The sequence below is a fragment of the Dermochelys coriacea genome, chromosome 2 (assembly GCF_009764565.3).
Source record: "Dermochelys coriacea isolate rDerCor1 chromosome 2, rDerCor1.pri.v4, whole genome shotgun sequence".
In the NCBI taxonomy this organism is placed as follows: Eukaryota; Metazoa; Chordata; order Testudines; family Dermochelyidae; genus Dermochelys; species Dermochelys coriacea.
This window is the reverse complement of record NC_050069.1, coordinates 211,027,037-211,044,801: the sequence shown is the minus strand read 5'-3', so window position 1 is coordinate 211,044,801 and position 17,765 is coordinate 211,027,037. Positions and strand designations below refer to the sequence as shown.

At 39.8% G+C, this 17,765-nt stretch overlaps 1 protein-coding gene across 6 annotated transcripts in view; it reads right to left on the bottom strand.

The window, feature by feature from the left end:
• RAPGEF5 (Rap guanine nucleotide exchange factor 5) overlaps positions 1-17,765 on the bottom strand; it is a 223,941-nt gene that overhangs the window by 193,499 nt on the left and 12,677 nt on the right. The window contains exon 1 of one of the 6 annotated variants that reach the window (XM_038390297.2): positions 8,564-8,687. The exons of the other annotated variants lie outside the window; for them this stretch is intronic. The gene's annotated coding sequence lies outside the window, so the exon portion shown is untranslated. Of the gene's footprint in view, positions 1-8,563; positions 8,688-17,765 lie in introns of those variants that run through there. 6 annotated transcript variants of the gene reach the window in all.

Genomic DNA, 17,765 nt, shown 5'->3' with positions numbered 1-17,765 from the left:
AACTTAATTTTACATTAAGGAAGAACAAAAATAAAGTCTCCATGAGAAAGCTCAACACACTCCTGAAAAACAGGCTGCAGCAACATGCTGCTTTATCCCCTTTTGGGGCTGAGGAAAACGTTGTGTTGATCAGCCACACACCTTAGCTCACCAGGGGGCTGGGTCTGTATTCTGGCTTCCTCCTGTGAGAGTGCTCTGAGAGGAAGAGACTTCTTTTGCCTTCTACACATCCTAGGAAAGGCAATATTTATCACTGAAATCACTATTCCTGGCCTCAATAGTTAGGCACCAGCTGTTAAAAGTAGCTGTTCTCACTGCAGAGAGGGTTATTATAAATTTAAGAAGTCTGATATACAAAAACCAAAAGGCATTAGAGCTTTATACCATATAACAGAGACCCTTTAGGCCAGCGCTTCTCAGACTGTGGGTCAGGACCCCAAAATGAGTCACAACTCCATTTTAATGGGGTCGCCAGGGCTGGTGTTAGACTTGCTGGGGCCCAGGGCCAAAGTCCAAGCTCTATCACCTGTGGCTGAAGCTGAAGCCCAAGATCTTCAGTCCTGGGCAGCTGGGCTCAGCTTACAGGCCCCCTGTCCAGGGCTACAACCCTTGGGTTTCAGCTTTGGCCAGCTTGCCCACCCGGGGCAATGGGGCTCGGGCTTTGGCCTCCCTGCGTGGGTGGACTCAGGCTTCAGTACCCCCTCCTGGGGAAAGTAGTAACTTTTGTTGTCAAAAGAAGGTCGCGGTGCAAGGAAGTTTGAGAACTGCTGCATTAGGTTTTTCCGACATCTATCCAAAGCCTGACAATGGCTTTATATTTGTCAGTTCACAAAGTTGTTCTATTCTTTGCACGTTATCTTTAAACAATATTCCATCAAATTAGAAACGTGTGCTAAATACCCACAATAACCAAGTAATATTTAGCATTTATGGGATATTTAGTACATTAGGTCTGATCTTGCAAGCAAAACACCCACAGGAGTTAACAATGAGAGTTTTTACCTGAGTAAATACTGCAGGATTAGACCTATATCTGTGTCCCTCTACTGGGAGGCAGGGATGAGGAAGCCCTGGACTAACGTGGCTCCAGCCAGCACAAACACCCCATATGCAGAGCCCCAATCCACACCCGAACTTGCTCTGTGCCTGTTTCCCTTCCAGTCAAGAGGTTAAAGACTTTGAAACTGAGAACTGGCATGGCAGAAAGAGGAGAAGGCTGAATTGATTAAAGAGATTTACAGGTAAGGAAACGTGTTTTAAATTTTAAAAAAAAAGCAGCCTCCAAACTTGTAACTGTAATCACCTGCCTTCTTGGCTTGTGTGCTACATCTCTTTCCCCAGCCTTCATCTGTCTGTGTTTTTAGGATTGAACACTCTTTGGGGCAGGGAATGCGTCTTCCTCAGTATTTGGAAAGTGCTCAGCACAGCTCAGGCATTTCCATGGTCTATCAATAATCATACTTAGACATAAGTGAAATAACTTCAGCCAAAAGTGAAAGTATAAAACTGAAGAACCAGTTAAGACTAGGTGGAACATGTAACCCCATACCTTCAAAGTTACCAAAAACCACTTGGGCTTTAAAAAACAAAACAAGTCAATCTCACCTAGTTTGAATCTCAAGTAACCACAAACCAAATAGGCTCTGGGAAAAGGCAGTTACCTTACAATATAGAAACAAAAATACAAAATATGGGTTCTCTTCTTGTTATGATTCCTAAAATATAGTTGGACCTTTTAAATTCATAGTCCAACATAATATTTGCAATAAGAATGCTCTTTAAATATGAAACAAAAAACCCCAAAGAATTTCTATGCTTCTTTCATACTTTATATAATTTTAAATTGGCCAGGCAAATTTAATCCACTATTTATTTCTGTTCCCCTGCTTGGCTAGCCCTATGAAAGGTGAGTGGATTGTGCCTACAGTTGCATCTTTTGAGATTTTGCATAAGGAGCTCAATGTCAGTCTCGCCCTTCCCTGACTGACAGCAGCAGTGTTCCTCAAGTACACAGCAGCCTCCTACTTCTCCAGAACAGCTAATAGTACACTAGTCATTCGGAAAATTGCTGCATACCATGTTTGTTTCTCTTTTAAATTCATTACCTAAGAGTCATGATAGACTCTCTTCCAACTGGAACCCAGGGCTCCTGAGTCACGACAGTGACTCACATCATTAATCTGAACTAGAATTGCCAATTTTGGTTGGACGTATTCCTGGAGGTTTCATCACATGACAATCTTTAATTAAAAAGATTAATCTGGCAATTCTGCAGGGTTGGCAACCCACACCTGAACTGCAATACATATTTATTTTATTGTATTTATTTATTTTTATTTGGAAGGTTCTACATAATATTATGTGGAATCACTAAGTTATCACTAATAATTACAGTGCCTAAAAAAAAAAAAATGTACAGAGGATAAGACATGACCAAAGATTGTAAACAATCTAATTTCAGACATAACTCCATGAAAAGATTACCAGAATAACAAATACCTGTGGAGAAAAAACTAGAATTATGTGAGTACCTAAGTGCTTTTTAAAGTATAAAATAACATTTTAAAGGGTCTTTTGTTGGCCAGTTTCTTGTATGGCTCACAATATTAGTGCATCTTGAGGAGGCATCTGATTGAGGGGAGGTTAGTAAGCCCAGCACACCAACTCCACCAAGGCGTTCCAGGAGTAAGGGCAGCATGGTGCACCACACACAAAGGATTGGAGGAGAAATGAACAAACAAGGCTGAGGCTGACACTGTTGGCATAAATGAGCATAATGTGCAACATAAAAGAAAGTCATTTTTATAGACACACACACACACACACACACACACACACACACACACCCCTCCTCCTTTTTCACAAAGGATGTCCTTTGAAATAAGGAAATGTATCACTGCTGAATTTGAATTTTCACTCCAGTGATTTCAGGGGGTGTCTTATGAGTAAGGCTATGATTCTGTCATGGGCATTTTTAGTAAAAGTCAGGGACAAGTAGCGGGCAATAAACAAATTAATGGAAGCCCACGATTTGGCCTTTACTTTTACTAAAAATACCCTGGGTGGGGCAGGGACAAAGAAAGCATTGTTGGGGCTTGCAGCTGCTCCAGCCCCAAAGGCCCCAGGGCTGGGCTAGCTGTTGGTCAGCTTTTCCAGCAGCTACTGGTCCAGCAGCCACAGGGCTGACACCTGCTGCAGACCTGCCCCAGGAATCCGTGACCTACCTGACAGAATCATAGACTTATTTATGAGTAGTTTGCAGCGGAGTTTTGTTATTTCTCAAATCCTATACTATCTAAGCTGCAATCCAGTGCTAAGAATGTTACATCGATGCAAATCCTGCTGTTTGTTGGAGAGCAAGATTAAACGGATCTTGCACATTAGGGGGAGGGAAGGAGGTTATCAAGTTCAATAGGTGCATTTATAAGGATGTTGGGCAAATGTGCACCCCCATCCATCCCTTTTCTCTCCTCAGCAATATCTGTACAATGCCCCATTTACCATTTATTATGATTCATTTACCACATTTACTGTGACTTTGTCATCACCCACAACTATTTCACATTTGGGGACAATATATACCTTCAACTCAGCGGCATTGCTATGGGTACCCGCATGCCAACATTTTTATGGCTGACATAGAACAACGCTTCCTTAGCTCTCGTCCCCCAACGCCCCTACTCTCCCTGCGCTACATTGAGGACATCTTCATCATCTGGACCCATGGAAAAGAAGCCCTTGAGGAATTCCACCATGATTTCAACAATTTCCATCCCACTATCAACCTCAGCCTAGACCAATCCATACAAGAGGTCCATTTCCTGGACACTACTGTGCTAATTAGTGATGGTCACATAACCACCACCCTAGATCGGAAACCTACTGACCACTATACTTAGCTACATGCCTCCAGCTTTCATCCAGGATACACCGCATAATCCATTGTCTATAGCCAATCTCTGATACAACCACATTTGCTCCAATCTCTCAGACAGACACAAACACCTACAAAATCTCTATCAAGCATTCTTAAAACTACAATACTCACCTGCTGAAGTGAAAAAACAGATTGACAGAGCCAGAAGAGTACCCAGAAGTCACCTACCACACGACAAGCCCAACAAAGAAAATAACAGAACACCACTAGCTGTCACCTTCAGCCCCCAACTAAAACCTCTCCAGCGTATCATCAAAGATCTACAACCTATCCTGAAAAATGATCCCTCACTCTCACAGATCTTGGGAGACAGACCAGTCCTCGCTTACAGACAGCGCTCAATCTGAAGCAAATACTCTCCAGCAACCACACACCACACAACAAAAACACTAACCCAGGAACCTATCCTTGCAACAAAGTTCAGTGCCAACTCTGTCCACATATTTATTCAACTGACACCATCATAGGACCTAATCACATTAGCCATGCCACCTGGGGCTCATTCACCTGCACATCTACCAAAGCGATATATGCCATCATGTGCCAGCAATGCCCCTCTGCCATGTACATTGGCCAAACCGAACAGTCTCTACACAAAAGAATAAATGGACACAAATCAGACATCAGGAATCATAACATTCAAAAACCGGTAGGAGAACACTTCAACCTCTCTGGCCGCTCAGTAAAAGACTTAAGGGTGGCAATTTTTCAACAGAAAAGCTTCAAAAACAGATTCCAATGAGAAACTACTGAGCTTGAATTAATATGCAAACTAGATACCATTAACTTGAGTTTGAATAGAGACTGGGAGTGGCTGGGTCATTACACATATTGAATCTATTTCCCCATGTTAAGTATCCTCACACCTTCTTGTCAACTGTCTAAATGAGCTATCTTGATCATCACTACAAAAGTTTTTTTCTCCTGCTGATAATAGCTCATCTTAATTAGCCTCTTACAGTTTGTATGGCAATTTCTACCTTCTCTGTATGTGTGTATATATACATCTTCTTACTATATGTTCCATTCTATGCATCTGATGAAGTGGGCTGTAGCCCACGAAAGTTTATGCTCTAATAAATTTGTTAGTCTGTAAGGTGCCACAAGTACTCCTGTTCTTTCATTTACCACTGGCTCACACACGAGTTGTGCAAACTGAACCTGACATTTTCATTAATGAAAATACTTGCACAGTTTATCAGCTTCATAAAATCCAACAAACAAGCACTTACATTTTGATTTACCTTCTCAGCAATCACATGTCACCGTTGACAGTCCTCCTGCACCAGCAGTACCTAAGGACTTTGGTTCAGTTAAAATACAAAATGACAGCAAAAAACAAAAACAAAAAAATCCATACCCAAATCTCAAGAGGCCAAAGCAGGGACATACCTTTCAACCTATTTACAAAAGACGCATCAGGCTTTGAGAGCCAAGTTACCTGCAGTCCCACCCAAGCCTCTCACTTTAATGCGATTACCATCTCATGGGTTTAATCATGGAGCTTTCCTCCTGAAGATCCTAGTCAGTTTTCAAAGCACTGCCAAACCTGAGACACCAGTGTATTTAAAAAAGAAAACGGATACAAAGCAGCCAAGCACTAAGCTAAGGGCTTGTCTACACTGGTAATTTACAGCGCTGCAATTTTCTCACTCAGAGGGTGGAAAAAACACACCCCTGAGCGCAGCAAGTTTCAGCGCAGTAAAGAGCCAGTGTAAACAGTGCACCAGGTGGTTGGATTCGGGCCTGCATAGCAGTGTAGATGCTGTAGCCTCAGGTTGGGACCCAGGGTTCAACAATTCCTAACCTGGGGTTACAAATGAGTGCAGATGCTCAAGCCCTACATCAGTGGTCCTCAAACTTTTTGTCATGGCCCCCCAACCCATAATATGATCAGTCCATGCTCCTCCCGCAGGATGTCATATGGGACTGTGTCAAAAGCCTTGCTGAAGTCCAGGTATACTACATCCACCGCATTCCCCTTATCCACCAAACTTTGATAAGGTAGCTAGAAGAAAATCAAGTTGGTTTGGTATTTGTTCATGATAAATCCACACTGATTGCAAGTGATCGCCCCTTCATCCTCCAAGTAGTCACCAACTGAATGTTTTATACATTGCTCTAGTAGCTAATAATCAAAATACAGCCATTCTACAGGAACAGCCCTAATGTATTTTTATTTATTCTCCATTTTATATACAACATAAAAAGCATCTATCTAGATCTTTAAGTGCCTCTGACAAATACTTAAAATGCAATACAGGTCTTAAGAATACCATACCACCAACCAGCCATTCCCCACCCATAAAACCAAAATTATCCAACCAAAAAATAAAATTAAACAATGCCAACCGTCCCCACAAGCAGGGCCTTCCTTAGGCATATGCAGCTTTGTAGGGCACCCAAAAATTTGGGCACCCCTGGGTCTGAGTGTCCACCCTTCCGCCTCTTCCTATCCCTGTTCGGACCCTTCTTGCAGGCTCCCACAGCTAGCTGCTGCAGCCTGGTGAGTCTTCCTTCGGAGGAATCTAGTAACTTAAAAGTGAAAGAGTCTTCCAGACTGCCAGACCTATTAGCACAACACTGAGTGAGCTGTAGCTCACGAAAGCTTATGCTCCAATAAATTTGTTAGTCTCTAAGGTGCCACAAGTACTCCTTTTCTTTTTGCGAACACTGAAACTGTTAAAGATCCATTAACATGATAATGAAGCCATTTAACAGGCATTTGCCAATCCCCAAATATATACTGTTAGTTTCTGAATTTACTGACAAAAAACAGTTGTGCATTCCTGTAATATTTTCTCAGAACATGTTAGTCTACAGGACCTTAGTTTAAAATTTGCTTTAAAAATATTTCATTAGTGTGATGCTGAAAATTATAAAATCACATCTCTAAAAAATCCTTGCATAGATTTTTAAATGCACAATCTGAGTATTCATCTTTAGCCTAAAATGCTCGGATCTTCAGACATAGTTTTTTAAATAAATCCTTGAAAAGACCACCCTTATCTAAAATACACATTTTAATTTGAATTACTATAGTACAAAAAACTTGCTTCCAAAGTCTTCCTGTCCATCCCTTTTTCCCCCTTCACCCCCCTTTTGAAGAGAGCCCTTAAAAGGACAACACCCCTTTTCTCCCAGATAGTTGGACAAAGTAGTTTCCCTTTCTTTATTTCTAACTATTTGATAAACTAGTTTTAAGAGAACCCTCCAGCAAAATCAGCACCTTTGTAAGATATAAAATCCTGCGTTATCCCTAAAATCTTTGGAAACATATTTTTTTAAAGTTAGTGAAATTTCATAAAAACATATCTATTGTTATAGAGATCACACAAAGTAAATTCCCTTTTTCTAAAAGCAATGAACATAGTTATGAACACACTAAACCTCTGTGACTCATTAATTTAAAATAATGTCTGTTTCAGTGAGTTAAATATGTAGTAATCTGGAATGATTACTTTATGAAGGCTTAAGAGTACATTTAAAATATAAAATCAGCTTAGAAATACTGATTAAGAAAATGTAAAACAGAGAAGAGCTGCATCACGTATTCCATAATATTTATTGTTGTATACTGAGCAGGACAGCTGACTTAACCTTACTTCAAAGTTTTTGCAAATAAATCTCTGACAAACTTCAGGGTGTATCAAAAAACCCTGACTGACATTTTTTATTCCCAAATTTAGTGCTCTTAATTAGGTGCCTTCTGCATGTCCAGTCTTCACCATCTGGCACGCAGTGGAAAACATGCTCCATTTTCTTTAGAAATGAAATTGCAGAAGAGTGGTTTTTTCAAATGTCATTTGCTTCATTTAGGTTCAGGGATTTGTCTGGAAGGGGGTGAGTAGGGAGGGGGAGGGAAGAGAGGAGGGAGACAGTTGGGAGAGGACAGGGCCTGGACAGAGTCAGAGCATGGCCTGGGGTGGAGTAAGAGCAGAGCCATAGGCAGAAGAGGTGGACTGTGGAGCTAGCCTCCCCAAGCGGCAGCTTCACCCACTGCCCATGGCAGCAGGGGAGAGCGCACACCCAGTCTCCTTAGGCAGAGGCCGTATTCACAGAGCCGAATGTGCTGGTGCCACGCATTCTACATGAGGGAGAGGGTACGGGTGTCTCTGCAGGGAGCTGTGACTCTCCACCACCATGAGGTGGGCTGGGCAGCTCAGTATCCTTGCTGCCTCATTCCTCCCCCACTGGGCTGTGAGCCTGGGCTGCCATTGGGCATAGGGGCACCAGTTTAATAATACTGTGTAGAGCCCCATAAATCCTAAGGATGGCCCTGCCCACAATTATCCACCCTCACCTCCTTCCTCTATCCAAAACAGCTGTGTTAAAAATCTTTCATGAAGTACCATTTGCCAATAGCTTCCCACAGCTTCTAAAGCACAGGACTCTGGCTCAAGTATGTCAACTCATCACAGGTAATTTGAGGCAGTCACACAAGAAATGAGGTAGTCTCTCATGTAGGCAGAGGAATCTGAGCAGCAGGCACTTCGTTCCAAAGGCAAACTGCAAGTCATTTGGGACACCAGAGTATAATTTCCAGTTAACTCAAACAGTAGTACTAAGGGAAAGGCTAAATATTATAAGATTTGCAAAGAAAAAAATTATAGGAATCAACAGTACCTGTGGTGAATCTTTCACAGAGAAGGCTTTTAGGGTTTCTAGCTATTAAAAAGAAACAAAAAACATCTTCTTTCAACTGGTCACATTTCAGTCTCGTCTCAGATGAGGTCATAATCCTGCTGGTTTTCAAGCCCACAGAATGACTCTTCCAGCTAAAACAAGGAAGACTTCATATTTTAGTGTAACAAACCAGCAAAAGAGTCCCCACTCATTTCAGGCACAGCGGGAACCCTAACAGTAGAGTTACTAATCCTGACTGTTAATCATTTTAATCTGGAAGGAAGAAAGCCAGACAGTGAAGTAATTGATTTAAAATGTCAAAACTGTTAATTATTTTCTACTATCACATACTTTGAATCTTGTAGTGCCCCAATTCACCACATCCCTCTAACATTAAGAACTATCACATACAACACAGAACACACAAGGAAATAGGTGCATAAATCCATGTGAATCACGATAAGACTACCTCTATACATACACATACTCACACAAATACCATTTATTTCATATTTCAGAGTAGCAGCCGTGTTAGTCTAACCCTAACCGTGCTGGTGATGGCTCCTCTTAAGTGATCACTCTCCTTACAGTGTGTATGATAAAACCCATTGTTTCATGTTCTCTGTGTGTGTATATAAATCTCCGCACTGTATTTTCCACCAAATGCATCCGATGAAGTGAGCTGTAGCTCACGAAACCTTATGCTCAAATAAATTTGTTAGTCTCTAAGGTGCCACAAGTACTCTTTTTCATTTATTTCATAGCGTCCTTCAAAAATATCAAACCATGTTATATTGAGAAGTAAAGCAGATATCCAGAAGCTTTGTATAGAAGTAGGATATTATAATAATGTTTAAGTAACATTACACTCAAGAATCTTTTTGGATTTAGTAGTTTGATGTATGATATGAACCAAATTAAAGTCATTTTTAAAGGGATTGTCAATGTAATTCACATTTCCACTTTAAAGATATATAAAAGCATGGGGTGTAAAATGGTATGCTTCCATGGCAGCACACAGTATATTTCGTTTCATAAGATGTTTTTTAAACTATTACTGCCATTGAGAGGTTTATGTTTTATGACCCAGATCCTCAAAAGATATTTACAGCTTTTAGAGTAGCAGCCGTGTTAGTGTGTATTCGCAAAAAGAAAAGGAGTACTTGTGGCACCTTAGAGACTAACAAATTTATTTGAGCATAAGCTTTCGTGAGCTACAGCTCACTTCATCGGATGCATCCAATGAAGTGAGCTGTAGCTCACGAAAGCTTATGCTCAAATAAATTTGTTAGTCTCTAAGGTGCCACAAGTACTCCTTTTCTTTTTGAAAAGATATTTAGGTACCTATATGGATAGCCAACCCTAAGAGATGGATTCAGGTTTGGTATAAGTGGCAGCAACTCCACTGATTTCCATCTGAAAGAAATTCAGTTCAACATTTTGAAATTCACCTATTAGTACAATAAATAAATAAAAAATTAAAAAAAATCTTACCTAAGAGCCTAAAATGAAGTTACACCCTTTGCTATTAAACTTCAAAAATCCAGAGTACTGGGGACTTCAGATCATTTTGGGCCATATCTTATTCCCACCGTTAATTTTACTATTTATTAGTGGTCAGAGTTTAATTGTGGTTATTCAGAAATCGGTAGAAATTACCACTTTCAAATGATTATTGTTCTCAGAAAATGTACCCAGGGTCAACCCTCATATCTATTAAGATTAAGTTATAGCAAAAATGAAATATTTGCCACTGACAGCGCTTTTAACCCTTAAAGCACTTTATTAATGTAAAGCTAACTGTACTGGTAGGTAGGGAGGTATTGTCCCTATTTTATAGAGGAGTACAGAATCTCAATCCTGCATAGAGTTGGGTAGAACTGTGTGGAGAATGAAAATTCCATTTCATGAAGGATTTAAGATTTTAAAATTTGCCTTCATTCCAAACTGGAACAAAACTAAAATTTCTAAATTCTCTGCAAAGGAAAATTCGAAGGAAAAAAATAATTTCAGGTGGAGCAAACTGTTCCATTTTAACCATGCTGAAATGTTTCATTTTGATTTTGAATTTTGCATAATATAAAAAAAATGAAATGTCAATTATTTCAAAATAATCAAAACATTTCATTCCAAAAATGAAAATATAGGTTGTTGGAACATTTTTTCCATTCCCTCCCCCCACCACCTTCCAAAATAAAGGTCCAGTGAAACTGACCTGATTTCACACAAGGTTTTGATTTTAATGCAATTGCATATTCTGACAGAATATGGTTCCATCAAAGTCTCTCCAACCACTTCTCGTGGCAAGTACTTCCTATGTGGCAACTTCAATGGAAGTTGAGTGTGCAGAGCACCTCTATCTAGGTTTTTATATTGGGTCCAAACTATGAACACCACAAAAGACTGGGCCCAAAGAAATTAATTTATTGGCATCAAGAGCATCAGAAGAAGGACTAAAACTCCTATACAGGAACTCCTCACTTAACGTTGTAGTTATCTTCCTGAAAAATGCGACTTTAAGTGAAACGACATTAAGCAAATCCAATTTCTCCATAAGAATTCATGTAAATGGCGGGGGGGGGGGAGGGTGTTAGGTTCCAGGGAAATTTTTTTCACCAGACAAAAGACTATACTATATATATATATAGTGTCCTATATATACTATATATATACTAACACTATATATATATATATAGTGTTATCCTGTTAAACATTAGAAATCCTTAAAAGTTTGGATACAATCCAACATCTGGAAACCCAAATACAAAATTAATCATAATGTCTTCCAAGCATTGCAGGCACTAGGCTTCGAGTTGCATGTTTCTCTCTCTCTCTTTATACTATATATATAGTATAGTCTTTTGTCTGGTGAAAAAAATTTCCCTGGAACCTAACACCCTCCCCCCCCCCGCCATTTACATGAATTCTTATGGAGAAATTGGATTTGCTTAATGTCGTTTCACTTAAAGTCGCATTTTTCAGGAAGATAACTACAACGTTAAGTGAGGAGTTCCTATATATATATATATATAATATACACACACATACACACACACAGAGTATACGTTTTAAATAAACAACTTAATACTGGTACACAGCAATGATGATTGTGAAGCTTGGTTGAGGTGGGTGCAGTCAGAAGGTGGGATATTTTCCAGGGAATGCCTTACTGCTAAATGATGAACTAGCCCTCAAGGGTTAACTCTGTTAATGAAAATAATTCTGTTAATGTAGCCTCACACTCTAAGGCAGAAGGAAGGGGAGACAGCATAGCAGACAGACACACACACACTCTGCGCGTGTGTGCGCGTGCGTGCACGCTCCCTCTGCTCTATGGAAGATGGGGTAAGCAGAATGCAGGAGCAGGGGGGAGGGAGCCCCCCCCTTCTCCCTCCCCCACAGCAAGCAGGAGGCTGGGGAGCAGCTCCAAGGCAGAGGGCAGGAGCAGCACATGGCAGTGGGGGGGGACAGCTGAACTGCCAGCAATTGATAGCCTGCTGGGCAGCTGCTCCACAGGGAACATAGGGGAGCTGCTACGGGGGCTCTAGTTCCAAGTCTACCCTAGTTCCAAGCCCCTACCAGCTCGCTCCAATGGGCTGCTCTTCCTGCAAGCAGTGGACAAAGAAGGCAGCTGCCAAATTACGTTAGAAGGGAGCATTGCGCAACTTTAAACGAGCATGTTCCCTAATTGATCAGCAACATAACAATGAAACAACATTAACCAGGACGACTTTAAGTGAGGTGTTCCTGTATTTGTAGCTTCCTCTTGTACCTCTTCTCTTTCTCAATTTAAATATAAAATAGTTGTTTCTCTTAAACAACCACAGAAAGAAGAAAATAATTCAGTTTTGATAATCTCATATAATTTACCACAAAGTTTCAGTAAATATATGTGCACTTTATGACTCAGTAACATAACCACAATTATCTTTATTTACAGCATGGGAGAATATTTGATACTGCTGCTGTTACTACTACTGTGGTTTCTTCCTCCACACTATTTTCCTGCCATAAACTCTCTTATAATATACTTTGAAATTAGTGAGCAGCAGAATTAGGTCTATTCTACAACTACAGTAAATGGATTCTGAAAGGGCTGTTTTGTTCAGGAACAGACGTAAATCATTTTCATAGTTATTATTAATTTCTACTGTGAACATAACTGGTATTTAATACAAAACCAAGTACTGTATTAGTAACTTTGTGTCACGTTAGCTGCACTTTGATTATACTTCAATATGCCATGTTGACTCTCTCACTTTAATAGCAAGTTTAAAAGAGATCAAAGAAGAGTTGTCAGCAGTGCAACACAAAAGCTTCTGGAAATATATTTTTAAAAAGTCTCCGGGAAAAGAATCTTTATATTGTGTCAGTTGGTTTTGTTTCAAGTAGCAGCTCTGCTTTACAGATGATGGATTGAAAGATACATTCCCCCCACCCCCTTTTGGTTACGTTTGGAAAGTAGCTAGTTCTTAGAGAGTTAGGTTCCAATCACTAGAATCTCATAAAATTATGATTATTCTTTATATATATTTGTTTCATTTTTTCAGGAATTTAGTGTTATTTTGTTTTACCCATTTTACCCACATGGGGAGGGGGAAGAGGTGGTTGATTGCAGAGTGAGTCTGCCCCATGCTTACCCTGCAGTAACAGATCCTGTCCTTTGGTGCTGGACCTGGCTCTGCACTCCAGGCATTGCAACCTGGCACATGGGGTCATAGCACTGCTCAGGTTTGGCCTGGCCACCCTTCCCTCATTATGACAGAGAGGCAGCCAGCGCAAATCTGAGTGAGTGGCACAGTGACCCCATGCACTAGATCACAATGCCACTCTCAAATTTGCCCTGCCCCTCCATCCTAGTGATGATGACAGAAGGGCAGCAGGGCCAAACCTGAGAGGTGTTAAGACCACATGCACCAGGTCACAGCTCTCAGAATGGAAAACTAGGCCCAACCCTGGGGGATAGGAGCCACCTCTGCAGTGTGAGTTTTTCATTTTATTTCATGTTATTTTATATTTGTGAAAAATGTGGGGCTCTTCCAAAAGATCAAGTTTAGGTTTTGAACTGTCATTATGGAAGATTAGTAGTAAAACTATGTCCATACTTGAACCACTACCGTGGCAGAGCTGCAGCACTGCTCTATCTGACATTTGCTACAGTGACAGGAAGGATTCTCCCATTGCTGTAATACATACACCTCCCCAAGAGATGGTAGCTAGGTCAACAGAAGAATTCTTCCATCAGTCTAGTGCCATTTACGCCTGGAGTTAAATTGGCTTAACTACATCTCTCAGCAGTGTGGATTTTTCACACCCCTGAGAGACAGAGCTATACCAATGTAACTTAAGTGTAGACCAGCCCTAAATCTCACTAAAATTATCTAAATAGGAGCAATGACCAACTACCTAAACTCAGTAACGAGCTCTCTAAATGGAGCATCCTGCAGACAGGGAAAACAAGAATATAGCCTAATCTGAGCTTTAAATTTTTTCACTACAAATTCTGTAGGTTCCCAAACTTGTTCCACTGCTTGTGCAGGGAAAGCCCCTGCCGGGCCAGGCCGGTTTGTTTACCTGCCGTGCCCGCAGGTTCGGCTGATCTCGGCTCCCAGTGGCCGCGGTTCACTGGTCCAGGCCAATGGGATCTGTTGGAAGCAGCACGGGCCAAGAGACTAGCACAGCTTGTAAGGCCTAGCTCTCCTAAACTTCAAATATTACTGGAGACAGCTCACCTAAAATATCCAACAGACTGAATTTCAGACACATGGATACACATCACAATAATGAACGGAGCAGTCAGCCTTCCCAGCTCTTCTACTCAAGGCCACGGTTTAGCTGAAGCAGCAAGAATTTGTGCTTTTCTCTTAGCTTGTGAGCACTGTCCACACACATGAAAATACAATGTCTAATGCAAATAATAAACAACAGCGACATCGGTTTCTTTTATACATAGTGAAAGGAGGAAAATAATAAATGTGTAACTGGAAATACTTTTAAGTTTCACACTTTCTTATCCTGACTAGTAAAGATCCCCAGTATGCCTGTCTTTAAATCAGGCCTCTCCCACAATATCACAAATGGATGACAGCAGAATAAACTGACTCAGCTAGATCAACTGTTTAGATTTCAGACACAAAAGAATTTGAATAACTGACCCAGTACTACAAACCAGAAAAGGTCAGTTTTCAAAAACTATACCTTCAACTGTGACTGTACCTCATTGCAACTCCCATCCAAACTGGAAGAGGAACTTCAATAAATAGATAGAACTACAAAGTAGCAATCTAAACCATTGGCATCCCTGAAATATACATCTCGATAAGAGGCAAACTGCAAGCAGAACTTCTAAGGTATCCTAAAGGAAGACACCAAATAGATGCTCCAAACAGGCTCGTGCCACTTTCTCCTAATCACTACAGAGAGAATTCCAATGGAAAGTAATGCTTCTTTTTGATGCCAGCAATCATTAACAAAATTAATTTCAAGAGTTGGATACGAGGGCAAATGACTCACACCATACACACACACTTCCCTCAAATCCAAATCAATTTCTATTCACAAATAAAATCCCAATTTAGTCAGTTTTAGTTTCAAAACTCCAATCCAACAGAAAATGACAATGCAAAAAATTAACACTATCTGCCAGGAAATTGATCATCATAATGTGACTAACAAAATTGATCCCTACATTTACCAAAACATATGGCTAAACAATATACAAGATTCAGAACAAACCAAGCTTGAATCAGATGGTCACAGGGCCAGTTGGAGTAAAGCTGGGCTTTCATAGGCTAACTATTCACAATGTTTGAAAAATATAGGCAAATGATTACAGTCCTGAAGTCAAGTTACATTGGCCCAAATCCTCAAAAGTATTTAGATGCCCAACTCCCATTGATTTCAAATACCTAAATCTCTTTTTAATATGGCACAATGGCCCAGATCCTCAAAACAGATTACTGTTTTAAACAGCCCTTTTTATACCCAAAGAGATTCTATTCCACTTATTTACTTGTGTATACAAATTTAACAAAATAAGTTTGTAGATTTACCTGGATAGAACAATACTACAGATTCTTCTGTAAGGACAGTAAGATTTGTTCCATACTCAGACAAGAAGTCCCATTGCTATGTGCATTTGTGCTGTTACAGGACAGTACTCTCTAAAAATTTTATACTAATGTATAACGTAAGAGTATCAAACTTCTAAAAATCTGAAGCCATTTGCTTCTGCACCAATATAGAATACTGCTACACCGAGTATGTGTATAATACGCTTAAAACAATGCTGAACCAGACACATGCTTTTCTACCTCCCACTTTTTTAAAATATGAAAGAATATCACAGATAAGGTCAAAATCCAGTCTCAGTTACATTGTACAGACACTGCATTTTGAGTATTTATCTGTATATAGTATTTACTATACCATTGATTATTTTAAATAGCAATAAGTCACCAGGCCCAGAAGAGCTCTGAAGCAGTTTAAGTATGAACTGAGATGCTAGCAAAAATATGTACTCTAACTAAAGTTAGCTACTGTAATAGACAATTGTTATTCTCCAACATTGTTCTTATATTTTAAAAAGAGATTATCTGGAGAATTACAACCCTGTACCTTTCATATCTGTACCTGCTAAACTGGTTGAAATGCAAATTAAAAATAGAAGGATAAAAAAAAATCAGAAGACAATGACGTGATAGACTAACCATTATGGTGTCTGCAAAAGGAAAACTCACATCTCACTAATCTATTATAATTATTTGAATATAATCAATAAAGTAGTGGATAAAGGAGAACCAGTTGACATAATTTCTTTAGAGTAGGTCCCTGTCCAGAGGCCACTAAAGACATTAAGTAGTCATGGGGTGAGGAGGCAAAGTATCTTAATACCTCAAACACTGGCTAAGAGACTGGAGATTGAGCAGGATTAAACAGTCCATTTTCATCCTGGCAGAAAGTTAGCCGCAAGGTACCTCAAAATTCCATGCTTGGTCTAGTGTATTTAACAGATTTACTAATGACCTGGAAAGGGGGAAGAAGGGGGGAGTGACTAGTGAAGTAACAAAATTTAGATAAGAAAATTACTTAGATTAGTCAAGAGCAGAGAGCAACTGGTCTGTGAGCAACTTCAAAGGGACCTAACCAAGGCAGGTAAATGGGTAACATAATGCCAAATGAATTTCAATGCTGATAAATGCAAAGTAATACTCACTGGAGGGAAAAAACTGCTCACACATTTGAGGATTTTAAGATAACTGTATCAACTCAAGAAAAGGACCTAGATGTCACTGTAGAAAACTCATTGAAGATCTTGACTCATTGTGCAGCTGTTGTCAAAAAGAGCTAACAAAATGTTAGGATGCTAAAATAACAGGATGGAGAATAATACCGAAAATATTATATAAATCAATGGTGCAGCCTCATCTTCAATACTGTGTGCAGTACTGGTCACCTCATCTCAAAAAGGATACTACAGAACTAGAGGGAATTCAGAATAGGGCAATCAAAATTATTAGGGGATGGAAAAACTCAAAAGATTGAGACTGCTTTAAAAAGGAGATGAATAAGAGGGGACACAAAATATATAAAAATAACGATCGATCTAGCAAATGAACACAAGAACAAGGGGACATTCAGTGGAATTAAAAAGTGGGAAATTCAACCTTGATAAAAGACAACACGTAATTAAGCTATGCAACTCATTGTCACAAGATGTGGTCAAAGCCATAAACACAGCAAGATTCAGAAATGGATTGGACATGTATGAGAGTAACAGGAATATCCAGTGGCTAATGCCAACAGATTTTGTAATAGGTATTTAACCTCATGCTTCAGAGTTTAAGAAAGCCTCTAATTACACAAGAATAGAAGGAAAATGTGGGAGACAGGTTACCCAACATTTGCCTAATACTTCAAAGGAAGGTGTGTAAAACACCGTACAGCTGCTGTTGGCTTCTGTCAGAGACAAGATACTGACAAGATGGACAATCAGGTCTAATCTAGTATGGTAAATCCTTTGTTACCTGTCTATCTACTAGCATAATTACAGGTGTGTGTGTGCAGTACTTGTGTGTCTACCGCTTTTTAATAGTTATTTATTGGTGTTTCAAAGAATAACAAATTTCCTAGTGTTGTGCATACATGTATTGCTACATTAAATTAGAGCATCATGGATTTGACAAAAAAATGTCCTTTTAAA